This window comes from Anas acuta, chromosome 3, assembly GCF_963932015.1.
Source record: "Anas acuta chromosome 3, bAnaAcu1.1, whole genome shotgun sequence".
In the NCBI taxonomy this organism is placed as follows: domain Eukaryota; kingdom Metazoa; phylum Chordata; class Aves; order Anseriformes; family Anatidae; genus Anas; species Anas acuta.
In genome coordinates this window covers 345,001-355,734 of record NC_088981.1, presented here as the reverse complement: position 1 = coordinate 355,734, position 10,734 = coordinate 345,001, and positions in this window count along the sequence as shown.

Genomic DNA, 10,734 nt, shown 5'->3' with positions numbered 1-10,734 from the left:
CGGATCGGTGAACGACCATCCCACGCTCCCGGTTATATCCGTCTGGAGGCGTGGGAGCCGACCGTCCCGAGCCCCTTGACTCAGGTCGTGAGCAACGTGTGTGCTAGCTGCACTGCGGTCAGGGCCCCGTCTTGGGCGGATCGGAAAAGGGGACAACAATCCCACGACACATTTGTCCTGCCATAATCGGTTGTGTGCCAGACTTGCCTCGATGCATGAGGCTGTTGTCCGCCGGCTCGGAGCCTGGCAGTCACGCACCCGGGGTTCTGTCCTGTCCGGAGCGGCAGCCGTCCGTCCCAAACACCCACACTCCGGTCCTGGGCGACGTGTGTGCTAGCCGCACTGCGGTCCGTATCCCCTTTCGAGCAGATTGGGGACAACGATCCCACGACACGGTTGTCCGGCCACGAGTGGCATGGGAGCTAGACTTGCCGCGAAGCGTGAGACTGTCATCCGCCAGCTCGTGGGCTGGCAGTCGCGGGGACCTGAGGTTCTGTCCTCTTTGGAGCGGCAGCCGTCCGTTCCGAACCCCATGCTCCGGTCCTGGGCGACGTGTGTGCTAGCCGCACTAGGTCCAGGTCGGACCTTGGTCGGCTCCACTATAGCGATGGCAGGACACAAGTGTCCCTCCACGGGCAGCGTGGGTCCGTCTTCCCGAGCCCTTTGGCTCCATCCTGGGTGACGTGTGTGCTAGCCGCGCTGGAATCCGGGTCCCGCCTTGGGCGTCTCAAGGAATGTGATCCCACGACACGGGTGACCAGACACAAGTGGTGTGGGTACCGGCCTGGCCGCGAAGCAGGAGGCTGTGGTCCGCTCGCTCGGGAACTGTCCGTCCCCGAGACAGGGGTTCTGTCCAGTCCGGAGCGGCGGCTGTCCTTCCCCAACACCTAGGCTCCGGTCCTGGGCGACGTGTGTGCTAGCCGCACCGGGGTAAGAATCCTGTCTGTGCGGATTGGGGACAGCGATCGCACGACACTGTTGTCCGGCCACAAGTGGTGTGGGTGCCAGCCGTGTCGAGAAGCTGGAGGCTGTTGTCCGCTGGCTCAGAGGCTGGCAATCACGCGGACCCGGGGTTCTTTCCTGTCCGTAGCGGCAGCCGTCCGTATCGACACCCTGGGCTCCGATCCTGGGTGACGTGTGTGCTAGCTGGACCGCGGTCCGGGTCCCACGTCGATCGGCTCCGGGAAAGCGATTGCAGGACACGGGTGTCCATCTATGGGCAGTGTGGGACCAGCAGTGCAGAGCTCCTTGGCTCCGATCCTGGGCGACGGGTGTGCTAGCCGCACCGGACTCCCTGTCCCGTTTCTGGAGGCTCGGGGACTGAGGTCCACGACAGGGTTGTCCGCCCTCGACTGGCATGGTTGTCAGCCGTGTCATGAAGCCAGGACTTTTGTCCACCGGCTCGGGGGCTGGCCGTCGCCGAGACTGGGGGTTCTGTCCAGTCCGGAGCGGCGGCCGTCCGTTCCGAACACCCACGCTCCGGTCCTGGGCGACGTGTGTGCTAGCTGCACCGGGGTCTGGGTTCGGTCTTGGGTGGCTTGGGGAAGGAGATCCCACGACACAGTGGTCCGGCTACGAGCTGCATGCGTAGCAGCTGTGTCGTGAAACAGGAGGCTGTCATCCGCTGGCTCGGGGAGTGGCTGTCCCCGAGACCAGGGGTTCTGTCCAGTCCGGAGCTGCAGCCGTCCTTCGCGAAAGCCTAGGCTCCGGTCCTGGGCGACGTGTGTGCTAGCCGCACCGCGGTCCGGATCCCGTTTCGGGCAGACTGGGGACAACGATCCTACGACACGGCTGTCCGGCCACAAGTGGCATGGGAGCTAGACTTGCCGCGAAGCGTGAGACTGTCATCCGCCGGCTTGTGTGCTGGCAGTCGCAGGGACCTACGGTTCTGTCCTCTCCGGAGCGGCAGACGTCAGTCCCGAACACCCACGCTCCGGTCCTGGGCGACGTGTGTGCTAGCCGCACTGGGGTCTGGGTCGGATCTCAGTCGGCTCCGCTATGGCGATGGCAGGACACGAGTGTCCCTCCACGGGCAGCGTGGGTCCGGCTGTTCCGAGCCCTTTGGCTCCATCCTGGGTGATGTGTGTGCTAGCCGCACCGGGGTCCAGGTCCGGTCTCGGGCGGCTCAGGGAAGGAGATCCCATGACACAGTGGTCCGGCCACGAGCTGCATGCGTACCAGCCCTGCAGGCTTAAGGGGGGAGCTGAGTGGCGGCACAGCAGCTGCAGGGGGCTGCTGAACTCCCACCCACCCATCCATCCAGCCATGCACCCATTTTCTGCCGTCCGTGCTGGCCATGCCCACATCCATGCCCGGCCTGAGCATGGGCAGCAGGAGCGGGCTGCGTGAAATAACTGAACATGAAATTATGAAATAACATGAAATAGTAAATAAGGTAACTTAATTGTTGCTGTTGTTAACATTGCTTCATGACAACAGATGCAAACATGGATCTTGAGTTGAGGGCAAAGGTGACCTTGGATCTGAAGCACACAGGCGTTCGCTAATGTCCCCCCATCTGGAGTGAATCCACAACGACTCGGAAGGAAAAATAAAGTCCAAACCAGTGCACTGGGATAAAGAGAGTTTAATAGGGTAGAAAAGGAATAAAAACAAACAAAATAAGAAATGATAATATTCATAATTTATAAGGTATAAAATATATAAATATTGTTTAATTAATAATATTAAATACTTATAATTTTATAATAATGAAACAATGCCATACTGTACAACACAGTCAATAAAGTGGATTTAATTAAATAAATAATGAAACCAGTAAATTAAATAAAATTTAAAAATTTAAATTTAATAAAAATAAAAGCCATTTTTCCCATCCCAATGAGTTCCTATCCCCATCATCACTTCCCATCCCACTGATCATTTCCTCTCCCCAAATCCTCCCAGTTCTCATCCCCTCGGTATCCCAGTGCAAGAAGAGCTGCAGGCATAGGCCTTGCTGAGTGAGCACCTAAGGAGAGGAATGTAATCCAGAAGGCAGGAAAGAAGAGCAATGCCCCGAAAGAAGAGCTAAGTCTTGTCTCTCAGCCCTTTGGTGTCCCAAGCAGCAGTTGCCATGGGCAAGCTTTCCCAGCCCAGCTGCTGCCAGCATCCCCCCAGCTTGCCATTGCCACCTTCCTGGGTGAGGCGCGCGCGCATTTGCCATTGGCATTTGCCATTGCCCATCCCTGAGAGTGGCAAGCAGTGCGTAGGTCCAGCACGAGAGAGGGGAGAGGGCAAGTGAGAGGGGCAAGGGCTGAGGAGCGTGGCTGAAGCTGGAGCAGGTGCCTGCAGAGGTCTCTGTGCCTGCCTGGGTGCTGAGCGGGCCTGGGTGCTGCGGGGGCCGTCGAGGAGAAGCCTGAGGTCGGTCACGGGTAGCTGTAAGAGTAGGCTCTGGCGTGGTCCTTCTGCCGCTGCTCGAAGAATTGCCCGGGGCCGATCTTCATGTGGTGGGCCGCCCGCTGCCGCTCTTCCTGGGCCAGCTTCTTGAGGTGCTCCCGCTCGGGACGCTGCTGCGGTGTGATGGGCACCGACGACTCCTGCTCCTCCAGCGGTGTGGGCGCTGCGTCGCCGCCCGCCCAGGGCCCCACGCAGGGCACGTAGTCCCCGCGGGGCTGCGCCGGACGCTGCAGCGTGCGCGGCTGCGTGGGCAGAGCCGTGGGCAGTCCCCTCCAGAGCGGGGGGCTCTGGAGGGGACTGCGAGGGGGACTGGGCAGGGCTCTCCTCAGGGCTGGCAGAAGTTGAGGCCTCTTGAGGGGAGCCAAGGTAGGCTGGGGCAGGGTTCTCTTCCGGGCAGGGATGAATTCCTGCTGGGGGGGCCTTTTGGGGAGAGGCTTGGGCAGGGGTCTCCTGCGGGCAGGGTCGGGGGGGCTCTGGAGGGGACTCAGGCGAGGCTTGGGCAGGGCTCTCTTGAGGGCAGTGAGGAAGTCAGGGTCGGGGGGGCTCTGGACGGGAGCCTGGGGAGGCTGGGGCAGGGGTCTCTTGCGGGCAGGGAGGCAGTCAGGGTCGGGGCGCCTCTTGAGGGGAGCCAAGGAAGGCTGGGGCAGGGTTCTCCTGCGGGCAGGGATGAATTCCTGAAGGGGGGGCCTTTTGGGCAGGGCTCTCCTGAGCTGGGGCCGGGCTGCAGGCTTGAGGGGGGAGCTGAGTGGTGGCACAGCAGCTGCAGGGGGCTGCAGCGCCTGCCCAGCCTGCACCTTGTCGGGGTGCAGACCAGGGCTTGAGGGGACCTCACCCAGCGCTCTGGTGGCTGCCAGTCCCTGTGTGCTGGGCTCCTCGATGTCCTCGCAGAGGTCGGGCAGCTGCGAGAGGAATCACTTGAGGACAGGACTGCTGGGGACAGCGGCGAAGGCGTCCTGGGGCTCCACGGCATCCAGGCAGCTGAGCAGCTCCTCCAAGCCGGAGCTGTCCAGGTCGGCCGGGAGCTGGTCCTGCACGTGCTGCAGCTGCTGGCTGTCCCCTGCCAGCTGGGGAAAGGCCTCGGCGAAGGCATCGGGGCCCAGCTGCAGCAGCTCCAGGGGCTCCTCAGGCACCTCTGCAAGTGTCGCCGCTGAGGAAAAAGCAAGCCAATGCAATCCCCCAAGCATCCCCCGATGCCAGCTTTGCCATGGCTCCTGGGTGTGGGGCGCCCAGCGGCCGGCTGGGCCAGCCCCAAACTCACCGTCGGGCGTTGCCATCTGGCTGCTGGCAGTCACTGGAGCCTGGGCAGGCTCGGGGGGAGTGGGGCCGGGCAGCGGGGGCCCCTGGTCCTCGCTGAGCCCCACGGCATGCAAGCAGGGCTCCGGCAGCTGCCCCCGGCTGCTGCTGAGGGTGCGGGGTGCGGGGAGCGCCTGCCCCCGCAGCGGAGGCCCCGGCACGAGGAGTGGTGGGGGGCCGGGGTAGGCAGGGGCCTGCAGCAGGCAGGTGCCTGCGGGGTGCAGGAGCTCCCCATGGAGCACGGCCCTGGGCCCCAAGCAGAGGGGAGCACCATCCTGGGGCACCAGCGTCCCCGTCCACATCAGCAGGGGCTGGGAGACACTGGGGGCACCCACAGGAGCGCTGTGGGGGAGCTGCCCCACAGCAGGGAGCTGCCCCACGGCGGCGGCGGGGAGCTGCCCAAGCTGCAGGTGGTGCCCCTGGGCTGGGAGGTGCCCCCCAGGTGGCAGCTGCACCCCGGCGGGGAGCTGCAGCACCTGCCCCTGGACCCCCGGCACCACGTGCCAGACGGTGGCCTGGGGCAGTGCGGAGGGGAGGGTGGGTACCTGCAGGGGCTGCAAGGGCAGCGCCGTCGCTCCGGGGAGGGAGGGAAGCAGCCAGGCAGCCACCGTTGGCGGCACGGCTGGGACGACGAAGGGGGAGTTTTGCGTCTGCGCAACCCGCAGAAGCCGTCTGGGGAAACCCTCTGTGGGAAAAAGGGCGCTGGGCTGAGCTCTGGGGCGCTGGGCTCGCCAGCAGGGCCGCAGCCCCGGGAGGAGCGGGAGCCGGCTGCTGGACCTGCCATGGTGGCTGGAGAGTGGGGCGGTTGCTTGGGGAACCCGCGCAACGGCGGTTCCGTCCCAACGGCTGACCAGCCCCTCGCCGACATCTTGGGGAGGACTGCAGGCTTTGGAGCCAAGCAGGCTGCCCAGCGCAAGACTTGGCCATCCCCAGCAGGCTTGCCCTCCCACGCAGCACTTGCCATGCCCACGACGCTTCCACACCGCCTCTTGCCCGTCCTGAGCATTTCCCAGCCCAGGACCAGCTTTCATCCTCATGGTCATTTCCCATCCTGACAAGTTCACATGAGAACAGATTCCCATACAAAAGATTTCCCATCAACACAAACAGATTTTTCCCTTCATCCAAAGAGATCTCGTCCCAAAGAATTCCCCTCTCTTGGAGGACTTTCCCATGGTTTTCCTACTTCAATAAATGTTACCCACCCCATTAAAGATTTCCCATCCCAGTACTTTCCCATCCCAGGAGTGACTGCCCATCCCAATGCTTTTGCTTCCCAATGCTTTCAAACCCAGAGAACATTTCCCATCTCTTTCATTTCCGAGCCCAATGCCTTTCCACCCCAAGGAAGTCTTCCCATCCCAGCAAGGATTTCTCGGCGCACACATCCTTTCCCAACCCATTCCCATTTCCCACTTTCACCATCCAACACACAGCTTAGCCAGCCCACAGCTCTAGAGAGGGATTTGGACGATGCTGATAGACACAAGGTCACGGGGATTTGCTGTGCTGACGATTGCTCTTTCTTACAGATCAACACAGATCCCCAGTCCCAAGGGCGCCAGGCAGAATCTGGCCAATATGTAGATACGAGGCTCTTCCATTTCCTACCAGGAAAGAAAGAGATCTGTGTGTTTCTCTCTCTCCACCTCCGGAAAAAGAGAGGAAGGGGAGAGCGCTAATGAACAGGAGCATGCTCAGCTCAGCCACCGGCATGGAGGCTGCCCGCTCCTCAGCACCTCGAAGCAGCAGCACCTTCAAGTCTCCTCCTGCAGCAGCAGCACATCAGTGTCTCTTGTCCCACCAGCAGGACAGTGGCGTCTCCCATTGCACCATGCCGACCTCCACGCCTCGAGTGCCAGCAGCAGTCCTCAATGCGAGCTGGACGCTCAGGGCACTTGTGGCCACCCACCTTTGTGAGCTCCAAGGCTGACAGTGACTCTCTGCTGAGCTCCCACGGCTCTCAGGCGTTTCGGTGGCAGAGCTTACGGCGCTAAGCTGACTGCCAGGAGAAAAGGCTCCCGTGAAATGGCTGCTCCACAACGCCAGGAGCAAGGTCTGCTGGGCTGGGGGTTCGCAGAGGAGCTCGGCCTTGGGCCTGGCAACTGCGCCTGGAAGCCAGGGACGGCCTTGGTGTGCAGCTGGACACCTGGGCCTGAGAAAGCAAGGTCTCTTTCAAGACACTTGGCACCATCGTCACCCAGTGGCTGTCTCAGGGCGACGAGAGAAATGCACAGCATCTCTTGCTGCCCTGCAGTGCTGCTGTCCTACGCCCTTGGGTGTCTCCGGGATAGAAAAAGGGACGGATTTTGCCCCAAAACCCAGCTCCTTTCTATCAAAAGCATCACGTCCTCCTCTCTTTCTTGGATTTGGCTATGACTTTAGGAATCCCTGCAATCCCTGCAGCTGTGTCCCCTGCCAGCTTCTTGTGTGCCCCAAGCATCCTCGCTTGCAGGGCAGTAGAAGATGCAGAAAAGGCCTTGCCTTAGTGGAAGCACTGCCCTGCAGGAGCTCCAACATCCCTCTTAGCAGCACGCTGTAGCCCCCAAATGCCCCCAAAATGGCACATTTCAGCTCCTGGGAAGGAAATGAGCTCGGTCATTGTGAGATACCCGCTCAAGGCCCTGCTCTTTGGTCCAGGTGTCTCTGAGGCAGTACTGGAAATGAGTTCTGTTGTGAACGTAAGAACATAACATAACATAAGAACATAAAATAACATAACATAGAAAAAATAGATAATACCATAACGTATCATAAGAACATAAAACAAGAAAACTATCATAATGTGGTCTGCTAAGATCTAGGAGAAAGCAGAAATCCAGCAATGCTGTGTTTTCTACTCCTCAAAACCAATTCAGCTGACAACTATGAATGCTTCCAGGTGGAAAAAACTGGAAGAATGAAGTGGAGGACTCCTTGCCATCACTGTGTTTCTGGAGCACACCTCTACCTTTCCGCCCAACAAGGGCGGAAAATTCCCAATTATCTCTTGGGAGATAATTGCAGAACATGAAAAAACATGACCAAAGCCAGAGGACCCATCTCCACAACAGCACGATAAATAGAAAAGACATCTCTAGATGCAGACCCCAGAGCTCCAGTTCACTATGTCCCGCTATTGGAAGTTATTTTTTAGGCTTTGTTTTTAAGGCCACTGGCTGCCTTCTCCCTTATGCTCCCCATTGTCCCTGTTGTCCTGTCTTTCTCCTGCATTGCTTCCTTCCCTTGCTGGACCTTGCTGAGCTCTTTGATGTTGTGTTGTATATCTATGTATGAAGGCAGGATATCTCATTCTTTTACACTGCTGACTGCTACCCCATATGCCTCTGCAAGTTTTCGTACAAGGGATTAAGACAAAAAGGCCTGTGCCTGGCAGAGGTAGCAGTGAACGATGATCTAGCAAAGCAGTCTGTCACAGACAGACAACACTGGCCCGGAAATCCTGCTGGAAAATTTGGTGTACCTGAAACTGAGACGGAAATTGGAACTTTCAACAAAACGCTGTAGGGTAGAAGTTGTTTTAGCTGAACATACTGGGCACACCTTTGAATGCAAAAGCTAAGGTCTTGCTTTGTTTACGTAAGATCTGAGTGTTTCACACAGCACTCCAGCATCCTCTCTTACGCAGGGGAGGCAACCATAAGATGCAGAAGTTGGCAGATGCACAGGATGCGAAGTCCTATCAGTAAAGAATTTCTTCCTAACATATATTAGAAATGTAACTTTTCAGTTGAAAGCTATTACTCCATGTCCTGTCACTCCAGGCCCTGATGAAGACCCCCTCCCCAGCTTTCCTATAGGTTGCCTTTAAGTACAGGAAGGCTCTCCCTAGGGTCACAGAAAGCTCACCTGTTACCCAGGTGTCACAGTTAATTCCTGAGATAGGAATAATGACAAGGGTTAATCTATTGCAGATGATTTCATACAATAGTAGAAAAGCTTTTGTTGGAAAGTACAAGGGAGGGGGGAGGGTGGGCGAACGGCTCTGTGGTGTTTAGCTGCCGGCTGGGTTAAACCACACCAGTGTCTTTCCTTTAGTCGTCACAGTAGACTTGCTGGAGGTCATTTGTGTTGGGCAGTTACCACCAGAAAGCGTCCCCAAGCCAAGTCTGCATTTGCTTGTGTCTTCTGCAATCCCTGCAGCTGTGTCCCCTGCCAGCTTCTTGTGTGCCCCAAGCATCCTCGCTTGCAGGGCAGTAGAAGATGCAGAAAAGGCCTTGCCTTAGTGGAAGCACTGCCCTGCAGGAGCTCCAACATCCCTCTTAGCAGCACGCTGTAGCCCCCAAATGCCCCCGAAACGGCACATTTCAGCTCCTGGGAAGGAAATGAGCTCGCTCAAGGGGAGCTACCCGCTCAAGGCCCAGGTGTCTGTGAGGCTGTGTTGGCAAGGAGTCCTGTTGTGTGAGTCCGTTCTTTGTGGGTGCTCCGTCCCCACAAGGCTTGCTTTGGAAGGCCCAGGAGAGTCTTGTGGGCACTGGCCTGGGGTCCCAGGCTGAGCCAGCTGCTGCCTGGCAATCAGGGAGGCTCGCTCGGTGTCTTGACTTGGGTTTGCGTGGCCAGGCTGTGGGAGCGGGGGGCTGCAGGGGTGTCCTCCGTGAGGAGAATGCAGCAGCTGCCCCATGGGAGCTCAGGGCCGCTTCCAGGAGGCTCCTTCCAGGAGGGACCCACCCGCTGCTGCCCAGAACGCAGAGCAAAAGGATGATGTTTGCGCCTGGGGGAGAGCCCATCTAAGAAAGGGAACAAAAGCTGCTGCCCAGCAGCGTCTGGCTCAGGGAGGAGTGGGAAAGCTCTGTGCAGCCCCCAAGGGCCGTGCAGCAGGAGGCAGGAGGTGCTCCAGGCTCACAGCAGCAATTCCCCTGCGGCCTGTGCAGGGAGAGGCCCCTGGTGGAGCAGGCTGTCCCCCTGCAGCCCATGGGTCCCCCGTGGAGCAGATCCCCATGCTGCAGCCCCCCCGTGGAGGAGCCCACGTTGGAACAGGTGGATCTGCCCTAGAGGAGGCTGCGACCTGTGGAGGAGGCCCCCGCAGGAGCAGGGTGTTCAAGGAAAGGTTGGAGCTGGTGCTTAGGAACATGGTTTATTGGGTGACATTGGTAGTACAGTGATGACTAGACCGGACAAATGTGAAGGTCTCCTCCAACAATAATGATTCTATGATACCTCCACCACGTCCTCCTCCTCCACTTCCTCCTCATCGTCCACGGCCTTTTTCTTGTCCACTGCCTCCTCCTTGTCTACCGCATCCTCCTCGCCCCCCGCCTGCTAATCCTATTTCTCATTTTCCTCCTCCTTCTCCTCCTTCCCTGCCTCTTGCACCTCCAACACCTCCTCCACCTCCACTCCCTCTTCCTCCTTCTCCTTCTCCAGCCCCACTGACTATTCCTCCTCCACAGCCTCCTCCACCTCGGCAGAAGCTTCCTGGCCAACTTCCTCTGCATGCTCCTTGCTAAGGCATGCTGGTAGCAATGATCGTGAGCCCAGAAATGGCAGGAGGAGTTGCCAGGAACCAGGTGTGCCAAGGCGGCTTCTCTGGGAGGCTATGGCTGTGAGCGCTGCCCACTGCTCCTAATTCTAGTTCCATTTGTCACCCCACAGGACCATGGCACTGTGACCCTGTAAGGTAGCAGCTGGCGGCTCCTATCATCTTGATGACGCTCTGTGATGCGTTGCTTGTTACCTGGGTAGCGATTGTTAGCTATTATGCAAATGGCTTGTCATCAATCGGGGATGTGGCTGCTCCTCCCTATAAATGGGCCAAGGGGGGCAGTGAGAGCCAGAGTGTTGGAGAGGGGAGATGGGAGAAGGTGGAAACAGAAAAGGAGGAGGATGAGGAAGAGGCATAGGTGGAAAAGGGGGAGTAAGAGAGGAAGGGGGCAGTGGAGGAGGTGGCGGAGGAGGAGGTGGCGGAGGAGGAGGTGGCGGAGAAGATTGGGGAGGTGGCGGAGAAGATTGAGGAGGTGGCGGCATGAGTAGGAGTGGTGACAAAAGAGGAGGCGAGCAAGGGATAGGCAGAGGGACACGATGGAGGTGGAAGAGGAGAAGAAG